Consider the following 26,586-nt stretch of genomic DNA (forward strand, 5'->3'; position numbering starts at 1 on the left):
CCTGCTAGTCATGATTGGCAGACCTTTAAGAAATTATTGAGACTTTGTGTGTGTGTGTGTGTGTGTGTGTGTGTGTGTGTGTGTGTGTGTGTGTGTGTTTGAATGTGTTAAGATGTGTTTTGCATCAAAAATGTTGCTAAGGAATAATACACTATGTTGTACATGGTGTATTTTAATATCTAAGTATGTTGCTAAGGCTGCCTTTTCCTATTCTTAGCTTCCTTAAGGTAGGAATTTGAAAACAGGGCTTCTATGTAAGCTTGAGGAACATTTAATAAGAGCAGAATATGTGGAGGGTATTGGGATGAGGACAGAGCAGGGATGTTATTAATGCCTCGAAGTCTTACTATATGGAGTCTCTACCCAAACAAGTCTACTATTTGGAAAGGATATGGTTTTATTACTGTTAGTAGGAGCATACACAGCCACCATTTTTGGAGTGGGATGTGGTCCCAGGAAGGAAAATAAATGAAAAGAATCCATGCTTGAATGAGATTTGTATGACTTCCTCTGACTCTCCTGGAATTCTTTTCCAGGTGCAGCAGAGTCTGTCATGACATGCTATCAGAAGGATGTTCCAGAAAATTAGGGCACAAGGTCAAAAGTGACAAATGGTCATAAGTGAATAAGCCTGGTAAGGGTATGTTAGTTTGCATATCAAAGTTTGCCTAAAGAAAGCTACATGAGAAATACCACTGTCACAATTTTATTTTATTTTTTCCTTTATGAATTTTAGTCTATTCTCTTTCAATAAAAACCAATGGCATTCACAAAAAGGTATTATTAGCTCTAGAGTCTAGAGTCAAGGGTTGCTACATTTATTAAACGTTTTCTTTGCATTTTCTGATTGTTTTCTAAATGTGCTTTTTATTTTGTTAAATTTATTCACTTCACATTGCAATCATAGCCCTCTCCATAATCTCCTCCTAGTCACATCTTGCCTTCCACCTTCCCTCCAATACCTTTCCCCTAGTCCTCAGAGAAAGGAATCCTTTCTTTCCTGTCAACTGACCCCAGCCTACCATGTCTCATCAGGATTGCCTTGCATCTTTTTCTGTGGCCTGGTAAGGCACCCCACCAGGGAGAAGTGATCAAAGTGCAAGCAACAGAGTTCATGGTAGGAACAGCCCCCTCTCTTATTACTATGGGACCCCTATGGAGACTGAGCTGCCTGTTGACTACATCAACAGCCTATAGGCTGGAAAAAGATATTCACCAACAGTACATCTGACAGAGGGATGATACCCAATATATCTGAAGAAGAAATTACACACCAAAAACACCAATAATCCAATTTAAAATGGTGTACATCTAAACAGAGAATTATTAAAGAAGAATATTGAATGGCTGAGAAGCACTTAAAGAAATGCTCAACAACTTAGCCACCAGGGAAATGCAAATCAAAATGATCGAGATTACAGTTTATACCCATCATAATGGCTAAGATCATAAACTCAAGTGATAGCACATGTTGGTGAGGATGTGCAGAAAGGGGAACACTCCTCCATTGCTAGTGGGAGTACAAACTTCTACATTCACTTTGGAAACCAATCTGGTGCTTTCTCAGAAAATTGTGACCAGTTCTACCTCAAGACCCAGCTATAGCACACCTGGGTATATACCCAAAAGATGCTTCACTGTACAACAAGAACATTTTCTCGAATATGTTCATAGTGGCACTGTTTGTAATAACCAGGAACTGAAAACAACCCAGATTTCCTTCACGTGAAGAATGGATAAAGAAACTATGGTACACCCACACAATGGAATACTATTCAGCTATCCAAAACAAAGACATCATAAAATTTCAAACATATGGATGGAGCTGGAAAAGATCATCCTAAGTGAAGTAACCCAGACTCAGAAGGACACACATGCTATATATTCAGCTATAAGCAGATATTAGCCATATAATACAGGACAACCATATTACAATACACAGATCTGCTTTTTTTATCACCTGACCTTTTCTTCTTTTCTTTTTTTTTTTTTTTTTTTTTTTTTTTTTTTTTTTTTTAAGTTTTTCATTTTGTTCAAATAATTCTGTTTCCTTGGAGACCTGAGATTTGTCTTTTGAAGAGATTGGCCATACAATTGGCTGTGCTCAGTATTTTGTGTGTTTAAAACTTCAGTGCTGTGTGTTCATCCTTCTGTTGTGACTGGTTATTAGGATACTGCATGTAATTCTTAGCTCAAAAAAAAGAGTAAAAGTTGCAGTTGGTGCCTATCCATGTGAAATGTGACCTTGATTCCTTAAGCTTTCCTGTGCTGTTTTTTTTTTTTTAAATAAATATCAGAGACTTACAAGCAAACGCTCAGTAGAGGACCTATTAATTTCTTTTACATCATGAGCGATGGACAGTGATAAGCCACCCTGCCACCTTCTCAGGCTTAAAAGCCATCGTATAGTAAAGATAAACTAGATTCATTCTGATTTATGATTAAATCGGTTTCTCACAGATTGGGCTATGCCTTCACCTGTAGCCTAAATGGTTCTGTCCTATGTTCCAGGAAATGGCTGCCATGCCTTTGTTTCAAAAGATTATTATGATGACCACCTCTTTGTTATAACTACCATGTTTTGACCATGTTGCAACGATGTCTTTTTTTTTTTTTTTTCAGATTGTTACGCAAACTTGTTCTGCTTATGTCCTGCTTCTGAAATCCCACCTATTTGCCTACCAAGTTCCCCATTTGGAAAATCCCAACACCTAGATATAAAAGGCCTTATCTTCCTTCTCCATGTTCTGTGATGGTCGATTGAACCCTACTTTTAGAGGGAAACAGCCTGTGTACACACACACAAAAAAGCATGCTTTAATTAATTTCTTGCTTTAATTAACTTAGCCATGATTGGGTCAATGGTCTCTCTCCTCACATCCCCCTAGCATTACCGAGGGAAGGAGGGAGGGAAGGAGAGATGGAGAGCAAGCAGACCTGAGCAAGCAGACCTGAGCAAGCGAGGGCACTCCAGCCCTGCAGGTGTGCAAAGGTGGGTATGGTATAGATGCTCAGGCTTGTTCGTGTGCTCCAGCTCCACATTTTCTCTGCTGCGTGATTGTGTATCTGATGTAATATCTCAGCTTTTGTTCTAGGGCTATGCCTGCATGTAGCCACATCTCACCTTCTGAAACTATAAGCACTGTCCCAATTAAATATTTCTTTTATAAGTTGCCTTGGTCATGGAGTCTCTTCACAGTAATAAAAACATAACTTAAACAGGCACCTACTTAAAAAACAGTGACATGCCTTTAGAGATGCCCCCACTCTCTTTTTCTTCAAAGATTCTCTTTATTAAATTCTATTTTCATATTTTGAATTGTTTTTATTAAAATCTGTTTTATTTTATATCCCCTTTCATCCTCTTAAACATGTTTGTAATTGCTATTTTGAATTTCTGTCTTGTGCATCAGTTCACTTACTCTTCCTGTGAGTACTGGTTTTTGGAGGAGGAATCTTGTTTCAGTCATTTATGTTTGTGCTTTCATCATGGGATCTAGAAGAATCTGGGGTTAAAATGTTTGTGGTCTTCTTTAGTAAGATACTTGGTCCCATCTTTGTTGAGTATGTTTTTAGATCCTTGTTTGATCTCCCACATTTTAAAGTTGTCAGCCAGCTGCATACTTGGTTTTTAGTCTGGAGGTGACTCTGGAGTTGCCATGTTTACACTACAAATTGTCAAATAAAGGCAAGCTAGAAGGTTGAGTGCAGGTGAGTGATTCTACAGGTCCTTAACAATTCTTCTTGATTAGTCTCCTCATAGTCTGGAGAAGAGCTGTGGATGTGGTAGCTGTCAGTTTTGTGGATGGGTGAACTATTTCTAGGATGGCTGGCAGGGTGTTTTAAGGATTTAGTATGAACTGGGACTGGGATCCATCTTAGAATTCTGGTCGGACTCTGGGCTTAGGCTCCAAACAGTCCTAGATTAGCATGGTGGGTGGGGCGGCTTTTAAAACAGTTAAACCTTTTTACGCACTGCTTTATACTAGTTTGATGCACACAGTTTTGACCTTTGGTGAAATGTTCATATCTCACTCATTTAATTTTTCATGATGCTACCCTATTTCTGTTACACACTATACAAACCAATCACTTTATAAAAGAAAAATGCATTACACAAGAATCTTGACTTAACTGATACTCAATAAGGCCTTCTATTGTATAGCTGCTCACTGAGTACTAAAACCTAAAGCAAAAGCACTATCAATCTGCTTTGCCAAATAAATAAAACTACAAATACTTTTAATGTTTCTACAAAGGGTAATTAAGATTTAATATCACATTATAGTTCAAACTTTTAATGAGTTTTTCTGAGCATAAACCACAGAGATATTTCTTACAATATGCAAATATTCTGCTTCCACTAACATTTGTTTTCAGCCTTGGGCGCGGATTTGTGTTATTACAGACAATGTGTGGATAACACTTTTATTATTCGAAATGTTTTAACTTTAGTAAATAAATCTGTAATCTGTCACTCTTTTAGCAACAAATGTGAAAGAATATCTTTTCCTTGGCTTTGGAAAACCTTATGCTTATTTATGTAGTACAGACATTTCATTTTGCTCCAAACCATGGGCATCTATAAATTATTGCAAGCATAGTTATGCTGAGAAATAGTATCTTTAATAGAAAATTGAAAAGATTTTGCTCAAAAAAGCAGGCCCATAATTTATATTTCAAAAGGTAATAAACACTTTCCTAAAGCCACAAATGGAATATGCTACACTTTCTCTGAAATTTTCATTCTTGCTACTGTTTTATTGGCTTTTAATCATGTGCTCAAATGCAGAATATAGGACAAAATCTACACTACCTTCTGGATTAAGTAAGAGGCTTCTTGTATATATGTGTGTTCAAAAGAGATCTCAATTCTGCCATCTAATTTTGAAGCATGGTTTTTGCAATCTTCATATCTTTTAATTTGTTTTCTGTATAAATCATGTCATTAGCACATTCATAATGACATATATGACAAAGTTAATGGAATATAAATTCACCTATCAACATTTTTAATGTTGGTTCTATTTTAAATGGTGACTATATGGTAGACAAGCAATACACAGGTAATGAATAACTATAAAAGCAAATAAATTCTTGGTAATATATTAGTAAGGCTTCAAAACTCAAAAACTCATGCACAAAAGAAAAGTATAAAAAGTTTCAAATGTTAGGAGATAGTAGCATAAATAAATCAACCTACAAGTAGCAATTGAAAACCTCTTTATAATACAAGTAGTGCACTTTGAAAATACAAATGAAGACTGTGAAATAAATAAGCAGGGACTCTTAATTTCAAATTGTTACCAATATAAATAAGTGCAAATAACATTGTTCTACTCTTGTAGAATTGGATGACTCAGAGCATTCTTGTAAGGTTATTATATTCTATCTTACTTAAGCCCATGGATTTTACTGCATAGAAATATTCATGACATTTCAGTATATACCCAGGAGTGGTATAGCTGGATCTTGAGGTAAAGCTATACCCAGTTTTCTTCCAAAGTGGTTGTACAAGTTTGCACTCTCCCCAGCAATCGAGGCGTGTTCTCCTTTCTCCACATCCTTTCCAACATGTGATGTCACTTGAGCTTTTGATCTTAGCCATTCTAATTGAGGTAAGATGGGATCTTGAAGTTGTTTTTATTTGCATTTCCCTGATGACTAAGAACTTTGAGCATTTCTTTAAGTGTTTTTTCTGCCATTCGATTTTCTTCTATTGAGAATTCTCTGTTTAGCTCTTTACCCTATTTTATTTGGATCATTTGGCTTGTTGGTATTTAATTTTTTTAGTTCTTTATATATTTTTATATTATCCCTCTGTCAAATGTAGGATTGGTGAAGATCTTTTCCTAGTCTGTAAACTGTTGTTTGTCTATTGACAGTGTCCTTCACCTTACAGAAGCTTTTCAGTTTCATGAGGTCACATTGATTAATTGTTAAACTTAGAGCCTGAGCTGTTAGTGTTCTGTTCAGGAAGTTGTCCCCTAGGCCAATACGTTCAGAGCTCTTCCCCCACTTTTTCTCCTAACAGATTTAGTGTGTCTGGTTTTATGTTGATATCATTAATTCACTTGGACTTTAATTTTGTGCAGGGTGATAAATATGGATCTATTTTTATTTTGTACATGTAAATAGCCAGTTAGAACAGCACAATTATTTGAAGATACTACCTTTTTTTCCATTGTATAGTTTTGGCTTCCTTGTCAAAAATCAAAAAGGATATTTGGTCAACCATGTTCACAGCAGCTTTATTCGAAATAACCAGAAACTGGAAACAACCAAAGATGTCCTTAAACCAAAGAATGGATACAGAAATTGTGGTACATTTAAACAATGAAATAATATTCAGCTATTAAAAACAAGGAAATCATGATATTAACAGGCATATGGATGGAACTAAAAAAGATCATCTGAGTGAGTTAACTCAGATCAGAAAGACATGTATGGTACACACTAACTTATAAGTGTATATTAGCCCAGCATACATGTCCTCTGAGAGATTCCATCCATCAGGGGATCAGGACAGATGCTGCTACTCTCAGTTAGACTCTGGGAAGAGTAACGAGAGTTTTAGAAAGAGTGGGGGGTGGAAGGACATGGAAGGGTCAAGAGCTCTGCAAAGAGACCATCAACGCCTACAGATCATGACCCAGAGGGGTCTTCCACACATCAGGCACTAACCAAAGACAATGCAAGCAGAGAACCTAGACCCCCTGTTCAGATTTGGCTGATTGACAGCTCATTCTCCACGTGTGTGGGGAGGTCAGGGAGCAGGGTCTGCCTCTGACATGAACTTTGGTCCCCAAGATACTTGATCACTTCCCCTTATAGGGGCAGCAGCTTTGTGGACACAAGGAGGAAAGGGATACAGACTATTCTGGTGAGACCTAATAGGCTGTGGTCAGATGGTGGGAGAGGAGGGCTCCACATCAGAGGAGTAAGAGAGGGAAATAGGACAGAAGAGGGAGAAATGGATGTAATGTAAATAAATTATATATATGTACATTCACAACACCTTTAGAATAAATACATAATTGTTCTAAAAATGTTAATGAAGGTAATGATAAGCAATTAAATGTATCTAGTGTTTAAAAGAAGATCTGTTTTAGGATAATATGAATTGAGGTTGGTTTTTTGCTTTTAATCAAGTAATATATTTAACCAAATACTAGAACTAATTAAATGTGATTTTAAATTAATAATTTACTAGATGGGGTACAGAGATTGTCATATATCACAACAGTGTCCCAGTCAGCTTTGCCTTCAATTTCCCTCAAACCTCAAATGTTATTTTGGTATCAGAATATGACTTTCATTAGTGTTAGATTTTTCTTCTAAAATAAATATGTCCAGAAAAGAAAGCTAGTATATTTGCCCAATTTTGTATGCTTTCTGCCTATATTATTATTGCCCACTAGCCTTGAAGCAAACTATTTTATAAAATAGTTTTTGCATAGCCAACTTTTTAAGTTTGAAGAATAACTCAGGCTTTAAATTGATAGATCATTAACTCAACTGAGTCAAGTAGAGTTAGTCTTTATATATAAAATACTGTGTTGGATAGAGTAGGAGTATTCAAGAGTAAATTACATAGTGTCAGTACTTATGAAGAACAGTCTTATGATAATGTGAGTTATTTATTATATATTTATCCTTTAAATTTATTTTCTAAAGGTAATTTAAAAGTAATTTGTATTGAATAAATATTTACTAAAGTTGAAATAAAAAGTATCATGTTCATATTTTCAGTCCTTGAAATCTGAAAAATTAATTCCATAAGTATAAAAGAAGAGAGTTGCATACAACAGTGATTAGTATACTCTGATTATCAGTGCTCGCATTCAGCTCGACAGGATCTGGAATCACAAGCTTCACAGGACATCTCTGAATAATCATATAGATTTCATTAGCTTCTAGGTATATCTGCGATATGCTATCCTAATCAAATTAACTTTGGCAAGAAAGTGCACCTTAGAAGTGGGCTGCACATTTTCTGGCCTAAGGTCTTGGATTAAACAAAAAGGAGAAATCTGATAACGTAGAATTATTAACTGCACACTGCTTCCTGACTGACAAGGCAATGAAACTGCATTTTTAAAGTCTCTTATTGCCTTGACTTTTCAACCATAATGTAATATAAACTTCAAATATGAGACAACACCACACCTTTCCCTCCTTAACTTACTTTTTCAGGGTATCTTATCAAAGCAACAGCAAAAATACACATGATGGTAATTACAGGTAATAGTAAAAGACTGAAATTATACTAATCAACTAATATTGTTGATAAGTTTACAGAAAAGAGCCTCTGAGTATATGTATATTAATAGATTATTAATACAACATTTTAAAAGTATGTCTAGTTTATAGGATATGTAATAAATAATTGTTTTCTTTATCAATTAATGGAAATATTGATAATTTGTAACCCATAATACAAAATATACCAAAGTGGAAGAGATACTAGAAAACAATCATTATGTTATCTTTCATGATGGGATCACAGATTTATTTCCTCTGTTCTTTGTTCTACATATCTTATAAAGAAGTAGTCTGTGAAAAGGATTGTACTTCACATGGATTTAGGTTTAGCTCATCTGGGCTGACGTTTCTGGCAATGACAAAAATGAAGACACACAAAATGACTTCAGGTAGAATTTTTTTTACTTAAATACATGCAGCATTTTACAGATTTTTTGTATTTAAACAAACACTGTTAGAATTATTCTCTACTATTGCTATATTTTATACAACAGCTATGAATAATAAGTATTATTATAGTTAATAATTAATTAGTTTACCTGACTCAACTTGAATGAAAGTCCAAAGAGCTAACCAAAATTAGCCTCAGATTCACATTTGATTTCTGCACACATTGCCTCATATTACATGAGGAATCTCTGGCTTCCTCTAATTTTAAAGCAAGGTATTTATCTAAAGAAAATATTTTTTAAATAACTCAATAAACAAAGTTTTATCTAGTTATATTTCTTGTTCCTTGGAAAATTAAAATTCCTTGGCTACTTCAGTAAAAATTATGGGGAAGAAAACACCAATTCATTATTCAATACAAAATGGTCATCCTGGAAAATATACAGTTAATAACAATGTACAAATTGAGCAGGTTATATTTATCAATATAGATGTACACACACACACAAACACACACACACACACACACACACACACACCCCTATTTTACAATCATTACAGAAAAAGGAGGCTATGAATATGAGAGACAACATACAGGAGACTTCATAGGGAGAAAAGAAAAAGGAAAATAATATAATTATAACCTTAAAATACAAGAAATAATAAAAATACACACAATTTTCAAATGAACAAAACTATTTCTGAGGTGTTTATAAGTCTAAAATGCTTTATATCTTCCCCTCAATATGCAGTCTACAATTCCTTTCTCTGCTACTTTAGGATAATAACATGAATATGAGAAAGGAGCTGAAATATAAAATGTAAAGGTCAACCAGTGCTATCATAACTGGCATTAAAGGTCAGTCTTATAGAAAACATATGAAAACCACACCATTATTCCTGTAAGCTCAAAGAAAATAATATTCCAAACTATATATAAAAGTACTTATTTTGAGACCTTCTATGTAATTTATTCATCTGGATTTTCTTCTTACCATGTTAAACCTGTTTTAGAACTTTATTTAGAATAATGATTATAAATTATTTTAAAGAAAAAAACAAAATATCGCATATATTATAGAAGTAAAATTCACAACCATGAATTGCTTTTTCAAACATTATTTAAATAGTAGTACAAATGGAAGGAGTAATACAAATGGCCCATTTGTCTCTCTGCATGTTTGTAGTTTCTATCCAGTGCTCTATTATCTCTTCACCAACCCTATTCTATCCCCTCACTCCTTATAATCCTAGGAGGGCAGCAATAGGTTAACATGTTTCACAAATACAAAGTCGTTCTCCACCAATTTGCAGCTATATTTTTCACTTTTTGAGCTCTTTAACCACTCTCTGAAGACACAGTACTCTTATTAAATGGCAATCTACCCCTTTCTTAATACCTGAATCTACATCTTAGGATCTTAGGAATTTCTTTAAATAATCATTCACTATCATCTCTCTCCTCCTCATCACTGAGCTTTTAAATAGCCTTATAAAAGTGTCTTTACCTAGAAGGACTCAAGTTACTCTGGGCGGTACCATAACTGGGCAAGACATCCCCGACTGTGTAAGAAAGAAGGATGTGCTAGCCATGAGGAGAAAGCCAGTAAGCAGGACTCCTCCATAGACTCTGTATCCATTCCTGACTCCAAGGTCCAACACTGAGTTCCCTTGACTTCTTCAGTGATAGAATATGACCTGAGAGTTGTACGATATAATAAATCTTTTCTTACCAATATAATTTAGGTCATAATGTTTTATCAGAACAATAAAAACCCTAACTAAGACATAAATTCACATAAGCTCATGGAGTATTGCTGCTAGATAATAGAAGCTTGTCAAGTCTTCTCTGCCATGTACCTCTACCATAATGATCTGAATCCCTATGTTCTCAGAGCAGTACTTTAACATGACCATGGGTTGAAATCATAAAACTTTCCTCTTACCTATTTTATTAACTAGAGAATTGTTACACAGTAGCAAGGAGATTACTTAATCTTATTTCCTGCTATTTTGATAAACTATCTTAACAAAAGCACTTTAAATGGGAATGGATTTATTTGGGTTTCAGTTCACTGATGAGAGACAGTCAAGGCAGCAAGTACTTAAAGATTTTTGTCACACATGGAAGCTTGCACTAGCTTACCTTCTCTTACACAGTTCAGAAACCTGTTTCTAGGAAACAGTGCCAATGCAATTAGTGCAATCACAATAATCCCCCATGGACATGCTCACATGCCAAATTAATCTAGATAATTCTTCATTGATTGGTGATTTTATATTTGTGTCAATTTGACAATTAAAATTGGCCATCTGAAGCATATACTGTCAAAGCAAAACTGGCAAAAATACACTTCTTGAAAAATGTTTTTTAAAGCTTTAAACCTATTAAGTTGTGATCACACTTAGAGAGTGAATTAAATCCAGAATTTTAAAAATTAAAAGATTGACAGTGTTTTCTGAGGCAATTAAATGGCTCAGTGTTGTAGATGCTGGACTGATTTAAATTGATGCAAGACATTTTGAAATATTTTAGTAATATCAAAGTGAGCTTACCCTGGGGAAAATTAGTCCTAGTTTTCCTTTTCTTAACCTTATTCTTGACAGAAGTATTTGCATATCTTCACAAAAGTAATATAAAATATTTTTGGAAAAGCACTAATGAATGTAACAGTCTATTGTTAGCCTAAAAGAACTAGTTGGTAAATTTTGTAGCATTCTTACAATATATTGTTGCACGTCTATAAGGAAAAAAAAATTGCCTAAAATAATAATGGCTTCATGTCACAAACATATTTGATAGGGAAGCAAAGTAGTTGTTTTTAAAAGTGGATACATTATGCTTATATTCATGTACAGAAAAACTCACATGGTATATACTCATTTATAATTGGACATTAGCCCAACAGGGATTTCCCCTGAAAGTCTTCACTTACCAGGAGATTGAGATAGATGCAGGCACCTCCTATTGGGATTCTAGGTGACAGAAATACAGGAGAATGGGGAAATAGAAGGATCCAGAGGGTCCTAAAACCTACAAGAAGAACATCATAATGGTCGGATCTGGATCCAGGGTGGTCTGCTCAAGTTACTGCACCAACCAAAGACAATATATGTGGTAAATATTGAACCCCCCTACTCAGATCTAGCCAAGGGACAGAACATTACACATAGTTGTGTGGAGAGTGGGGACTGACTCTGACATGAACTCTGGTGCCTCATATTTGACCACTTTCCCTTGGTGAGAAGGCCTGGTATCACTCAGAGAAAGAATAGGAAGGCTAACAAGACGAGACTTGATAGGCTGTGACCATATGGTCGGGGAGGAGGTCCCTTTCTGTCACAGACAACTCAGATACCCCTGTTTCATCCAGGGAAGCCTTACAGAGGCTTCTCAGTATCATGAGGTCCCATTTAATTGTTGATCTTAGCACGTGAGCTGTTGGTGTTATGTTCAGAATGTAGTCTCCTGTGCCAATGAGTTCAAGACTCTTCCCCACTTATTTCTTCTAACATACTTAGTGTGTCCGGTTTTAAGTTATGGCCTTTAATCCACTTGGATTTGAGTTTTGTGCATGGTGATAAATATATGTCTATTTGCATATTCTACATGTAGCCAGCCAGTTAGACCAGCACCATTTGTTGAAGATGCTATCTTTTGTCCATTGGGTGGATTTGGCTTCTTTGTCAAAAACCAAATGCCCATAGATGTGCAGGCTCATTTCTGGGTGTTCTCCTTGATTCCATTCATCAACCAGCCTATTTCCACACCAGTGCCATGCTGCTTTTATTACTGTTGCTCTAATATACGGCTTGAGATCTGGAATGGAGATTCCTCCAGAAGATCTTTTATTTTACAGGATTGTTTTAGCTGCCTTGGTAATTAACAGGAACCTTAAAAAGATGCTATTTAAAATGCTATCTGAGAGTGATCTGTCTGATAGTGACTGATACCTTATAAACTCCAAAAAAATGTGAGATTCATTATTTTTTTGAAACTCGGGGAGGATGATGAGTTTATGAATCAAATGAAAAAGAAATACAAAAATACTATTTATGACTTCAGGTAGAAAATACAGCCAAACAGCTAAGGAGTACCTAAAAATAACAAAAAGTTGCTAAAATTACTTTTGATAATCTTGAAAAATTAGAAGGGATGTTTGCATTTCTGTACAGGTGTTCAAATCTAACATACTTTACAGAAAAAGATATATTTTCTACTTTAAACATATGTTAGACAATTTTCTCATGTGGGTGGATTTAATTAATTTTACCACAGATAATGACAGGAAAATATAGTACATTTAGGCTGACCGTACTGTCCATGCCAGTTACAAGGACACGTTCTGCTGCCTCTATTACATTCTACTATATCCAGAATTGTTTGCTCCCAACTTAGCTTCTGTCCTTTGAAGAGCATTTGTATTCACTGACAGATATAATGTTTTCCAGGGATTTGATTGCCAGGATTTATCAAGTAACTGCCACATCTCTCTCACAGACAATCTGGACAAGGACAGCTATTTCCTTAAGGGAGTTCTTCATTATTAAACACATGAGTTCAGGAAGAAAGTACTGGTTTTGATCAGTAGTTAGGATCACATACAGATAACTGACAGCTCATGTGAAAAACATAGGCAACATTCTGACAGTAAATGTGGCTCTTAAGTAGCTGATTCCCCAGACCAAAGCCGACATGTCAAATATTTGACCAGGATAAAGTCTTATTGATATTAAGAATAAGAGGATAGAGTGACTCCTCTTTCTTTCCTTTTTTTTACGTTTTTTTATTTTATTAATTTATTCAGATTACAATTCAATTGTTATCCCATAACTTGTATCCTCTCATTCCTCCCTCCTCCCGCTTTCACTCTATTGCCCTCCCCTAGGTCTGTGACAGAGGGGACCTCCTCCCCCACTATATGGTCATAGGATATCAATTCACATCTTGGTAGCCTGCTTATTCTTTCTTTGAGTGCCACCAGGCCTCCCCACCAAGGAGAGGTGGTCAAATATGGAGCCTCAGAGCTCATGTCAAAGTCAGTCCCCACTCTCCATATAACTGTGGAGAATGTCCTGTCCATTGGGTAGATCAGAGTAGGGGTTCAATGTTGACTATTGTATTGTCCTTGGTTAGTGCAATAGTTTGGGCATATCCACCCATCATGATGTTCTTCTTGTAGGTTTCTAGTACCCTCTGGGTCCTTCTCTTTCCCCATCTCCTATATTTCTCCTACATAGAGTCTCAGTAGCATGTCCTCACATCTATCCCAAACTCCTGGTAAGTGAAGGCTTTTGTGGGACATGCCTTTGGGCTAGTGCCTAATTATAAGTGAGTATATACCATATGAGTCTTTCTGCTTCTGAGTTAACTCACTCAGTATGATCATCTCTAGTCCCATCCATTTGTGCACAAATTTTGGGATTTCCTTGGTTTTAATAGCTGAGTAGTATTCCAAAGTGTAAATGTACCACAGTTTCTTTACCCATTCTTCAACTGAGAGGCGTTTAGGTTATTTCCAGGTTCTGGCTATTATGAATAAGGCTGCTATGAACATGGTTGAGCATATGCCCTTGTTGTGTGGTGGAGCATTTTCTGGGTATATTCCAAGAAGTGGAATAGCTGGGTCCTGAGGAAGCCCTATTCCCAGTTTTCTGAGAAAGCACCAGATAGATTTCCTAAGAGGTTGTACAAGTTTGCATTCCCACCAGCAATGAAATAATGTTTCTCTTTCTCCACATCCTCACCAGAATGTGGTGTCACTTGAATTTTTGATCTTAGCCATTCTGATGGGTGTAAGATGGAATCTCAGAGTCATTTTGATTTGCATTTCTCTAATGACTAAAGACGATGAGCATTTCTTTAAGTGTTTCTCAGCCATTCCATATTCCTCTGTTGAGAATTCGGTTTAGTTCTGAGCCCCATTTCTCAATGAGACTCCTCTTTCAATATCACAGAAAATTATTGAATTTCAGTGTGTGATTAATCTGTTTATCTGATCAGATGGGTTTATTGAATAATCAGATTTATGATCCTTGCTTAGAAGAAAACAAACTGAAATAGGCAATAAAGCCTTTTTTTATTTCATACCATTTAAAGTCTGAATATTAAGACTTTGAATTTAACATTCTTTTTAAATGAAAATAGATTATTTTCTCATACAACACATCCTGGCTACAGTTTTTCCCCACCTCCACTCCTCCCGGCTGCTACCCACATTTCTCCTACCCACAAGATCCACTACCCTTCTGTTTTCCTTGAGAAAAGAGAAGGAAATTAAGAGACAACAGCCAAAAAGAGAAAAAGAAAATACAATAAGAGGCAAAAAAAAAAAAAAAAAAAAAAAAAAAAAAAAAAAAAAAAACCTCTCATATCGAGGCTGGCCAAGATAATGCAATAGGAAGAAAAGAGCCCCAAGAACAGGCAAAGAGTCAGAGATAAACACCCATAGCCACTGTTAGAAATCCCACAAAAACATCAAACTAACACCGTAACATAAATACATGGAACCTTATACAACCCATATATGCCTTATGCTTGCCGTAAATAAATGCATTATTTATGCTTGATGACAGGCCTTATTTACATAAACTATAAGAAGTATGTAAATATGAAGATATGCTGAGAAAGAAGAAACATGGTCCACAGCAGCAATGTCTTTAGAATCCTTAATGTCAGGTCTTCGTGGGTGCTACCTGAAGCATATTAGCTGTATCTTTTTAATTTCTTTCTTCATGTACCTAAGGAAGATACACATATCCAACATGAACAGCTTCTATGAAGATTGAATTCAGTGTATTGTGAAACAAATAGTGCTTAGTAAGTACTGAATTGATTGATTTTCATAAACTCTCACCAAGGAGACATGGGATGACATATGGCACAATATTGAAAATGTTTCTTCAAGGGTACTGATATTAAACTTTTCCAAAACTGTGGTTGGATTTTGCATTTAGATGATATTCTTACAAGCTTGTGATATGTGAATATAAATACAAAATTATATGTAATCAGTTTTGATAAAATATTTCAAACCTTAGTTTTATTATCTCTGTTGTCTAAACATTATTTGAATCAAATATTGAATTGATTCTTATAGGGTTTTTGTTAAATAGAAAACATTTAATATTTCTTAACCAATTATTTATATTCTTAATTTTACAGCATTTCTTCAACCACTTTTTTCTAAGATAAAAAAGCAAAGCCATGTAATATAAGAGAGAAAAATAAATCTTTGATTAAAATATAATTTGATTTATATTTATATGTAATGTATTTAAAGATTTCTTTTGAGATTTTAAATTTCTTATCCTTTTAAAAATATTGTAACCGTTAATGCATGCTAGCATTTGAAAATGTTGTTCTAATTTATTGCTCCACATTTATATTAGTTTTCTCTTAACATTATTAAACTATATTATCTAATTAACTCTTTATCATTCTAAATTTTATCACAACTAAGTTTATTTTAATTTTTTAAATTTATTTCTTTTATTAACTATGAATTTCCTTGATACAGAGAAAAAAACCAACTGAAGAAGTGCTAAAAGATGCTCATGGATCACAGAACTGACACTGTGAAAGTGGCCATTACACCAAAGCAATCTACAGATATCATTCAATCCCCATTCAAAATTAAAATGAAATTTTTCATATCTCTTTAAAAAACAGTCTGAAATAATATGGAAACACAGGACACAGTAAAACCAAAATAATCCTAAACAGTAAATGAACTGCTGGAGGTATCACTGTTTCAGGTTTCAAGTTAAACTACAGGACCATGAAAACAGTATGATGCTGATATAAAAACAGACTCACTAATAAATAAGATAGAAGTGAAGCCCTACATATAAGTGCATATTTTTACATTTACCTAAATTTTGACAAAGATGTCAACAATACACATTGGAGAAATGACACAGCATCTTCAACAAATGGTATAATTCAAAATGGATAGTTACATGTGGAAGACTGAAACTAGATCCTTATATCTAACCCTGCAAAAAATTCAGCTCCAAATAAATCAAGGAACTTAATGTGATGCTTGTTTTTCATATTTTATAATTAATCAAGTGACTTAATTAAGAACAATCTTTGGATTTGCTTCTTGTAGCTCACTACATCAAAGTCTGCCTTAATATAAAGGTTCGTCTATTCTTTTCCTTAAATTATTCATTCATTTCACTCTCATTCTATTGAGTGGTCCTTAAAAAGTAAAGCATTAGTAAAACAATACAATAGTCTATTCTGACCAGTTTTTTTTTCAGAATTATCAATAAATCCTATCAACAGTCTTATAATAGTATTTGTTATGAATTTCTGGTCTTAATTAATTTACTAATTTGATATAGAAACTTATATTGTAGTATAAATTTTTGATTATAAATTATTCATTTAATATGTAAAAGCATAACATTGTACAATGAACCAGAAATACACTGTTCTCTATGTTACACACAACGCAACTCAAACAGTGTTTAGTGCATGTAGATCATAAAAGAGATCTTTAAAAGGTTTTTATAAAAACTGATTGCATCTGAATAAATTATTTAAAAAATAAAAAACTGATTACATCTGAATAAATTATTTAAGAAATAAAAAACTGATTGCATACAATGGCACTCATATCTTGGTGGTAATCAACAGCTATAAACTTGACTCAATGACTGTTCAGCAGGGGAGAAATTATTTCTGGAAGTTGAAAATTATCCAACTACCCTGGGGCTAGTAAAGTTACAGATCTTAGAGAAAAACCTACCAGCACTGATTTCCTAAATCATCATAATTTCTGGGCACATTCTAATTATATAGCTTTTTACCTTCAGAAAGTAAAGCCTTCAACCATCATTAAAGAAACTCCTCTTTGCAACCAACAACAGAGACTTCCAGCGAACCACAATTGGTCAAAATACAAAGAATAACTTATTAGGGAGTGCCCAATACTTAAAACTTAACTACTACTCCTGTGCCTCAGGCTCAGGGAACATTGCAGAAGAGGACACAGAAAGGCTGAAAGAAGAGGGGCCAGAAAAAATTGTGGAAAGAAGAGAGGGCAGCAAAGTTGCAAGAGCCAGAGTACTATGAAATCTGTGAGATTATGTGGCTGGAAATGACAGAATCTTCACTCATAATAACTCAACAATATGAGTGCCTAAACAAGACCTAAGTAAGTACCACACCAATAATCATGCTAACATAAAAGGATAAAATACCACCTCCACAGCTATAGAAAGAATTACGAACTTCTAGGAAATTCTGGGAGCAAGAAAAATAGATAACCATAACTGGTTATCTAATAACAACCAATTATCCCTGAAATCATATACTTACAACATTGAATGGATTAATCAGGTTGTATTTATTTATTTATACACACACACACACACACACACACACACACACACACACACACACACACACACACACGTAACTGGTGTTTACTATTTTTTGGATTCCTTTTTCTGTTCCTTTGCCATCTTTATTGACCACATAACAGTAGATAGGAGAGAAATAATGATAGCGGGGAAAAGGGAAGAAGCTATCCTCAGACTACTTCCTACTGTTTAGGGGTGTCAGGTTCATTGGATAAACTTTGTACTTCACCATTAAGATATGTAACTTTTTCTTGTTGCTTTTTTGAACATGAGTACTTAACAAATAGCAACCAACAGCATCAAACCTGTAACCATCCAACAATAGTCCCAGAATCTCAGGTCCCTAGTGTTTATATATAACCTGAATTCCAAGCATCCCACACTCATAAAAACTCTCTGCAGCTGGCCAAACTACACCCCTACTAGAGTAAGAGTCAACTCATAGTCACTTGCTGTGAAGCATCCTCTTATCCCCATACCTGGATTTAAAATAAAAACATATTCTCATAACATTTCTGTATTTTTTTAAAGAAAGCAAAATAACAAAATTCTCACTACATTCTACATTTCTCCCTTTCTGTTTAAAGCCATTAATTATGATGTGATTAGTGAAAAAAATAGAAACAGAACCATTTACAGTGAGATAAGTGCTTTTGATCAGTGGCCCAGGTTTTCAGGAGACCTCTCCTGCTGAATTCTAATCTTATAAGTTTTGATGGTATTCACAGATTTTCATTTTCTGTGGAAATGTAAACAAATCTGCATCCCCAACTCAAACTATTTGCAGGTATCAATTCTGATATTAACATATCCTTATAGTATATAGGAAATTTAATGCTACACTTTTTCTATAACCTGGTGATTTTCAGCCTTTGTCTGAAACTGTTGCTACTTTTTGCTGGGAGACCCCCAAAGCCATTTCCTGACAGTAAGAAATTTCTTTAAACACCTTTCTTGAACATACAACCATTGGCCAATGACAATCCATACATTGCCTACAAAATCCTGGAAGCCTGAATATATAAAGATGGATTCTTTTTTCTATATTAATTGATTCAATAAAATATTATTGCAGCCGTTTTATTTTACCAGCTAGTTCCCCAATGATTGACACAGAGTGACTGTGATTTGTGAATAAGCTATAGGTACTATGGTGGGCATATCCTGAGCTACTCTTCTACTAGCAACTTTAAAAATCCACATAAAATTCAATCACTTGCCAATATGATGGCGTCTGTAGGACCTTCTGTCCTATCAGTCTGTTCTAATAGCCATGTGCTCATCACCATCTTGCCTCATGGTGACTCCCTCCCTCCGTTTCTTCTCCTTCTCTTTCTCCTTCTCCTCCTCCTCCTTCTTCTTCCCCTCCAGCTGCTATTCTGATTTTTCCTTCCTCTCCTCTCATCTCTCAAACCCAAGCCTAAGAACCTAAAGTTCTGCCTACTCCTCTACAACCCAGGCATAGGCTTCAGCATCTTTATTTAGCCAATCATGGATAATTGGGGAACATTCCTTCTCATCATATGGTTACAAGAGATAGTTGAACATTCATAATAATGCCCAAGGTAGGGTGGTAACCAGATCTCAAGGCATTGAAATCAGCTTGTACCTTCCTCAAAAATCTCCCTCCTTTGTGCCTAATTTAAAAGGTCATATACAGTAAGAATAATTATGAAACAACCATAAAACCCAATAGGTAAGAGTTACATACACAATGTCTAGTGTAAAAGTATTTGTCAACCTTGAAGAAAATATTTATCCTATCTTAGTGAGCCTAAGGTTCTATATCTAAATTATTCTCTATCATACTTTGTATCTATCAACTTAGAAACATCTTTGTAGAACTTAAAACATTGTTGTAACTCTTAATCAACTAAGTTTAATTGTAAAACTATTCAACCCCTCAGAGACTTGAGAAGGAATACAATTAATTAACTGAGCAAATAGCAAACAGGAATTGCAGGCTAGCAGCTTCCAAAATTTGAAGAAAAAATTACAGAGACAGTTTGATGTCTGTACAGACACCTAAAAAGACGATAGCTTTGGAGCATCATCTTCAGCCTTCTGGCCCAGGATATATGACAGATATATTTGTGAAACAGATGAATGTAACATTTTTATAAATCCTGGTTGTTTTGTAGTTCTTCTTGTTGTATGTAGTTTATTGTATTTATATGTAATAATGTAAGTATATGATGTAATGTAAATAATGATAATAAAAAGTTTTTAAAAAGAACTTACTCTGTCTCAGTCAACTCAGTCTGCATCTAAATTTGCCTATTTTCAGCAGAATTCTGTCTATGGTAAAAATTAAGACATTTCCTTTGTCCTCATACATTTGAAGCCATCTCCATATGGAGGTTCTTCAATGGTCATCATCTTCTTTGAGGTAGACTGGGTGGGTGCTGCTAGGAGTTGGCCTGTCTTGTTTTCAAAGAATCCTTAAAATAATTTTTAAAATCTTTAAGTGCCATATTCTGCAGATCTCTAAGGGTTTTGAACACCGTATAAATCTTTTCATTTTTATATAATCTATCTATCTATCTGTAGAATCATTTCTAGCTGTTATAACTAGGATATATATTCCATTGATTAATTAGACTAGTATCTGACATGACCATGAGTTGAACAACTAACAACTAACTTGCATTATTTACTTATCCTAAATAGTTTATAATAGCAGCTTTAAAAGTACTGGGAGTAAACCTAGTATTATGAGCAGTAAAGGAATTGTATGGGTACCATACTTCATACCAGAGGGAAGTGTGTGTGTGTGTGTGTGTGTGTGTGTGTGTGTGTGTGTGTGTGTGTGTGTTACAAATTTGCTACTTCCACAGACCAGCTCTGGGCACAGTGAAGAGGAGAGGAGAGAGGTGGATCCACAGTTGGGAGAATTGAGCAGGCAGCTGGTTAAGGGAAACTAACCATTGGCTGAACAACTAGCAAGAGGAGTGGAGGAAAAAGAAATAATTGGATACTCGGGCATATGTGGTACAAGCTGAAGGTCTTAATGCCCAGGAGAAAGTTATTTTCTGTCTCTCTATCTGTCTCTGTCTTGTTTGCTATCTGACTGACTCCTTGCGAATTGTCACCCATCTTTCTATCTCTCTTCCTCCTTGCTGTTACTCACTTTTCTATCTCTCTTCTTGTTTGCTGTTACTCATCTTTCTATCTCTCTTCTTGCTGTTCTGTCTCACTCCATCTTTCTTTCACATGTCTTACCCATTCTCCTTGGGCCAACCTCAGTATTTTATTAAAATAAGCTCAAAATTTTTCTTTACAGATTACACCATGATTTTTCTCATCTTTTAAAATCAATAGGACATTCAAAAATCAACAAAGTAAGAGAATAGTCTAACAAGGATATACAAAAAGTTCTGTGTAACCTACAATAAAGCATACAGCAAAAATCAATCAATTCCCAGCAATGGTCAGTATAACCTGATTATTATTTCTTGAGAGTTTAATCATTTCTCTGGTCTAAGCCATTGTGTTTACAAGATTGTCATAGCAGCATAGCTTGAGCCAAATATTCTCTAATAAAGAAAAAATTGACTTACTCCTAGTCCCAAGCCCACAGGTGTTCTATGCAAGCCTAGGCTAACTACCAAGGTATCCTTTATTGTAAAATATCTGTAAATCATGACTTCTATGCCCACCTCCTATTACTCTCAAGGCAGATTTTAAAGAAACTTTTCTAGAGGTAGCAGTATCTACTGTTCATTTCCCTCATTCTATTTTTACTGTTCAATGTTTGCTGCATCTCCTCTCTACCAGGTTAACAACGGTAGCTTCAGACCAGCTTCTAGTGCAGCAATCACTAATCCCTTCCAGTCTTGGGGACTGGATGGTGACTCTTTGGAGTCTGTTTTTTTTCCCCCACATTTCCTGTCTCTATGGGATGTCCGCCTTTCTCTCCTGCCTTTACTATTGGCTGTTCTGCTATTTATTAAACCAATCAGAAGGTGTTGGAGGTTTCATCCCTGAATCTAATCTTGTTTATGTTGTCTTCTTCCTGGTGAAGACCATTAACAAATTTCAACCAACAGTGCTTAAACAATGACAAACATCCATAGAATGACAAAAAAAAATCACCCATCCCATCCCCAGGGAATAGGCTGTCATTCTCTTAAGATTCCTTCCTGTTTTCTAGGGATGCTGGAATCTTTTGGAGACCACAATAAGACTGAGATGTTGGTCAATTCCTGGAAGAGCTATCTGTAACATTTGTTGTGCAGTCTCTGTGGGATGGGAAAGTACAGGACTTAACTGTACTCTTGGCTTGAACAGTCTGTGAGGCTGGATCATCTTAGCCAGCCAATCTGAAGTTGTTGTGGATGCAGATTTTTGAGGAAACAACAGCTAAAGCAGTCTATGAGGCTAGGTCACCTGGTGCTATCTGCTTTGATATCATTGGTATCTGGTCATTTTGCTCTGAGGACACACAAACTTTTAAAAGTAACATTGTAAGGGCATTTTTGTGTTAACACATATATGAAATGTGTGGTATACACAAATCAGCTAACGGTGGTTCTTTGTTCATTGTTTGAGCAAGTGAAAGGCATCAAACTTTATAAATCTTTTTTGGACTGTAAAACCAAAGTGTAATGTAAGTCTCCATCCATACCATATGAAAGGATGGCATGTAATAACAAATCATAAGGACTCCATAGCCAACAAGATTTATTGGTTATACACTGACATTCATGTCTCAGCCAGTCTCAGATTTGTTCCCATGTCAAGGAATCAGCACATAGGCCATCTGTTTTGTTGTTCTTCCTGGCCTCGGCCTTCATGCCTGCAGCCGAGATTTTCAGGACATCTCCCTTGGCCCATAGCTTTGTTCCTCCTGTGGAAACCAAGACAAAACCTCTCCTGCAAAACAACACATTTCCTGACTTCCATACTGAAGTTATCACATCTGTTGTCTAATAAATTTCTAAAATCCAGTGGGGTTTTTGTTTGGTTGGTTTGTTTTGTTTTTTTAGCAGGTTTGCCACTTGTCTCGTTGGCATATAATATATTTCAAAGCATTATTTAATCTATCTCTGGGATATGCTACATCCTCTTTTTGTTCTGTAAGCATCTCCTTTAAAGTTCAACAAGATACATTCACAATTGTCTGAACTATAGGATTGTAAGATATATCGGTAACATGTATGCTGTAATCTCTAAAAAAATATAACCATCATCTCTAATAAATGTGCAATCTCAGAATCATTCTCTTCAGAACTTAAGGCAGAAGCCTATCTGAATTCTGAATAGGTATCAACATATGTAAAATTTAAAATGTTCAAATTCTAAAAAAAAAATAAAACAAATAATCTATTGTATGACATTGCTCTAAGGTGGCATCATTAAACTGAATCTATATTTTAACTCAGAATATAGACAATAGTCTAGTAATTAATCCTTGACAATATTAATATAATATCTAGTCTGATAGTGTTGGCTTAAAGCTTAAGTTTTTTTGACAATTCTGTATTCTGCAGTTCAGTAATGCCGTCACAAGGTGGTGGTGTAGGCTTTGGATTGGGTTCCTTTGACGCTCCTTTATTCTGAATCAAAGGACTTTATCTCTTTTCCATCACCTTCACTTTAGATTTAATTTTTCATTTTTTAAGTCTGATTTATTCATATCTTTTTTAAAAGGATGTAAAAATTGCAATCACTATGGAAAATATATGTACACTGATAATCAAAACAAAAGTATACAGGATCCAAGTGCCTTTTTTTCATTGTAGTTTTCATTTTTAACATTGAAAGTATTTTATTTTTAATGTCTTGAAATTAGACTTTATTATCCACATTTACAGAACATTTTATTTCTCTTTCTCTCTCCTTTGTATTCTTTATTTTATGTGTGCACTTATTTATTTCTCTTTTACTGTTTTCTAACTTATCTTTTTTACTGAACTTAATTTTCTCCAAACTCTTTGCCATTCTTATGTGATTTATTCTTTTTATATTATTTAACTCTCTTTAAGGAATTCCCAGGTATCTCATGAAGTCTGATGAATTCTCAGCTTTCCATTCTGGGCTTGGATTTCTTCTGAATTCTGTCCCTGCTCTTTCAGCTGCTGTTCAGCTGAGCCTCTAGTGGTGTCCACAGGCTCTGCTCCCCTTGGGTTGGTCCAACTAGCCCTCTGCCAAAGACTGGATGCAGAATGCTGCTTGCTGGCACACTAGGCATCTTTGCCCCGCTGGACTTCAGCATGGCTGCAGGCTTTTTCAGTGACTCAGGTAGTAATCACTTTGACTGCTGGAGGGTCCCCAGCCTTTCTGCTCACAGGAAAGAGGCAGTTACACTGCTTGGCTCGGTCTAGCAGTAGACTGGAAAAACCATGAGCTTTATTCAGGAACCTGTTCTATCTGTTAGGCCACGAGCTCACGAGCTCTTTCTACCACCCAACTTTGGTTGTATCGACTGTTTGCCTGCTTGGGCAGTAGTAGGTACCCTTCAGACCAGCATGATTCTGCAATGTGTCTGTACCAGTCTCTGGCGTAGGTTCATTTCTGACCCATGTCAGTGACTCTGGTCTCTGCCCACTCTGGGCCCGTAGCAGCCCACTGGCTTGAAAGCAGTGCAGTAAGCGTTCACGAACACCGTAGGATGGATTGGGCCAACTTGTCATGCCTACCTGACCCAACTCTGGGTCCCACTTTGTATGATGCCTTTTGCGCTGCAGCTCTGGGCTTGCAGAACCTTACCTGAGGATCAGGTTCCTCACTCTTTCTTAAAGAGACCCAGTTATTTAGAAATTGTATCACATAAAGTGAATATATCTCATAAGAAATCATGCCTTCTTCTAACGGACTTATATCTCTCATTTCTATAGGACGCTATCCTATCTCATCATTATCTTATTTCACACATATACTATATGACTACTGGGAGAGGGGATGATGATTTTGTAATCCCAGGTCAGCCCTCCTCCCACTATAGCAGTTATAACATGACTTGCTTTGGGCCATGAGCTCTTGAATAATGACACAGACTTACTATCTTTATACATGCTTGGCCTTAGCATTGGCTTGTCCCAAATTAGTGCTTGTCTGAAATTAACGAGTGTATACTAATCTACATTCTGCCATGTGGCTTAATTCTTCTCAATCTCTTAGTCCCAGCATTGTTTCTTCCTCTGTGTCTGGCTGGTGACTCATTCAAGCCTGATTATTTTTCCACACAGTTCCTTTTTCTGGAGGATATCCCATGTTTGTCTCTTGGCTTTGCCATTGGCTGCTCAGCTCTTTATTAAACAAATCAGAAGGTGTTGGAGAGAGTATTTACAAAATACGGTGTAGCCATAGTAATGATATAGCCATAGCTTAGCTCTCTGCTGATACGGAAATCAGCACTAGAATAATACAAAGATGATCTTTACACAAGGCACAAAAAGGTCACCCAAACAGGAGGTAGTGGTGCCCTTGGCTTCATATTAACCCTTTCTCTCTAAAAGAGCAGTTTCCTTATTTCTCTGGCCCTGCCAGTCTGTGTGGACTTCTCCTCCCAGATCCCCACCTGCCTCCTGATCCCAGCCAGGTACTGTGGGGACTGGGAACCTACAGTGCACAGTACAACGTGGGGTTGCAATATGCCTTCCCTCCCATTTTTGCCCTCTCTCCTCCTGGGGGAAACTCAAGCTGTCTTGTTTAGTCGTTGGCTCTGTCTTTCGTTTCTCCCTTTTCTGGTGCTTCTGACTTCCCAAGTTCTTCCACCTCTACCTGCAATTTTTGCAGTTGCACAGACAACTTTACAACCTTTTCCGAAAAGAGAACAGAGAGATGGCTTTTAATTTCACATTTTTGTTTTTGTGGTGCTTGTGCTCATTGTCATTGTTTCTCGGTTCCTTCGATTTCCACCCACAATTTTGCCAAACGCTAAAACATTCTCCAAACCTTTTTTTTTTTTTGAGACAGAATACAGGAAATGGGGGACAGAAAATCCCATCTGGGAGCAAAGTAGGGGATAGCCCAGCAGAAGTAGCCTCATAATAAATGTTTGATAGCGTCTTGGAAAAGAATATCCATTCCCTCTCCCCCTGCCATTCTCTATACAGCATTTGAAATCAGAAATCTCATTCTGTCTGGCTGCCTATCTGGGAGCCAATTGTAGCCAGCAATTGCTACTTTGTGGGTTCTTTTTCTCTCTTCTACCCTTCTCCACCCTTATTAACCTCCTAACACTATATATAAGAGAAAAAGATAGAGGGTAAAAGCTATATAGAGGGAGAAAAGTGCAAGATATTATTGTTATACATTTTCCTGCTGATTAGGGGCATCAAGTTCCTTGGGACAAGTTTGAACTTTGCTGTCAGCATTTCTAATTTCATCTTCCTATTTCTTTCCACACAACTACATGACAAATAGCAACCAACCGTGTCCAACCACCAATCAGGCAACAACAACCTCTGCCTCTTGGGACTGTAGCAGTTATATATCCCATAAAAGTCCCCAGGGTTCCAAACATCATGCATCCTCAGAACTAGCTGCAGCTGGAAAACTATGGCTTTGCTAGAACATGAAGCAAGTCATACCCCTCTTCTGTGAAGCAGC

This window comes from Acomys russatus, chromosome 24, assembly GCF_903995435.1.
Source record: "Acomys russatus chromosome 24, mAcoRus1.1, whole genome shotgun sequence".
In the NCBI taxonomy this organism is placed as follows: domain Eukaryota; kingdom Metazoa; phylum Chordata; class Mammalia; order Rodentia; family Muridae; genus Acomys; species Acomys russatus.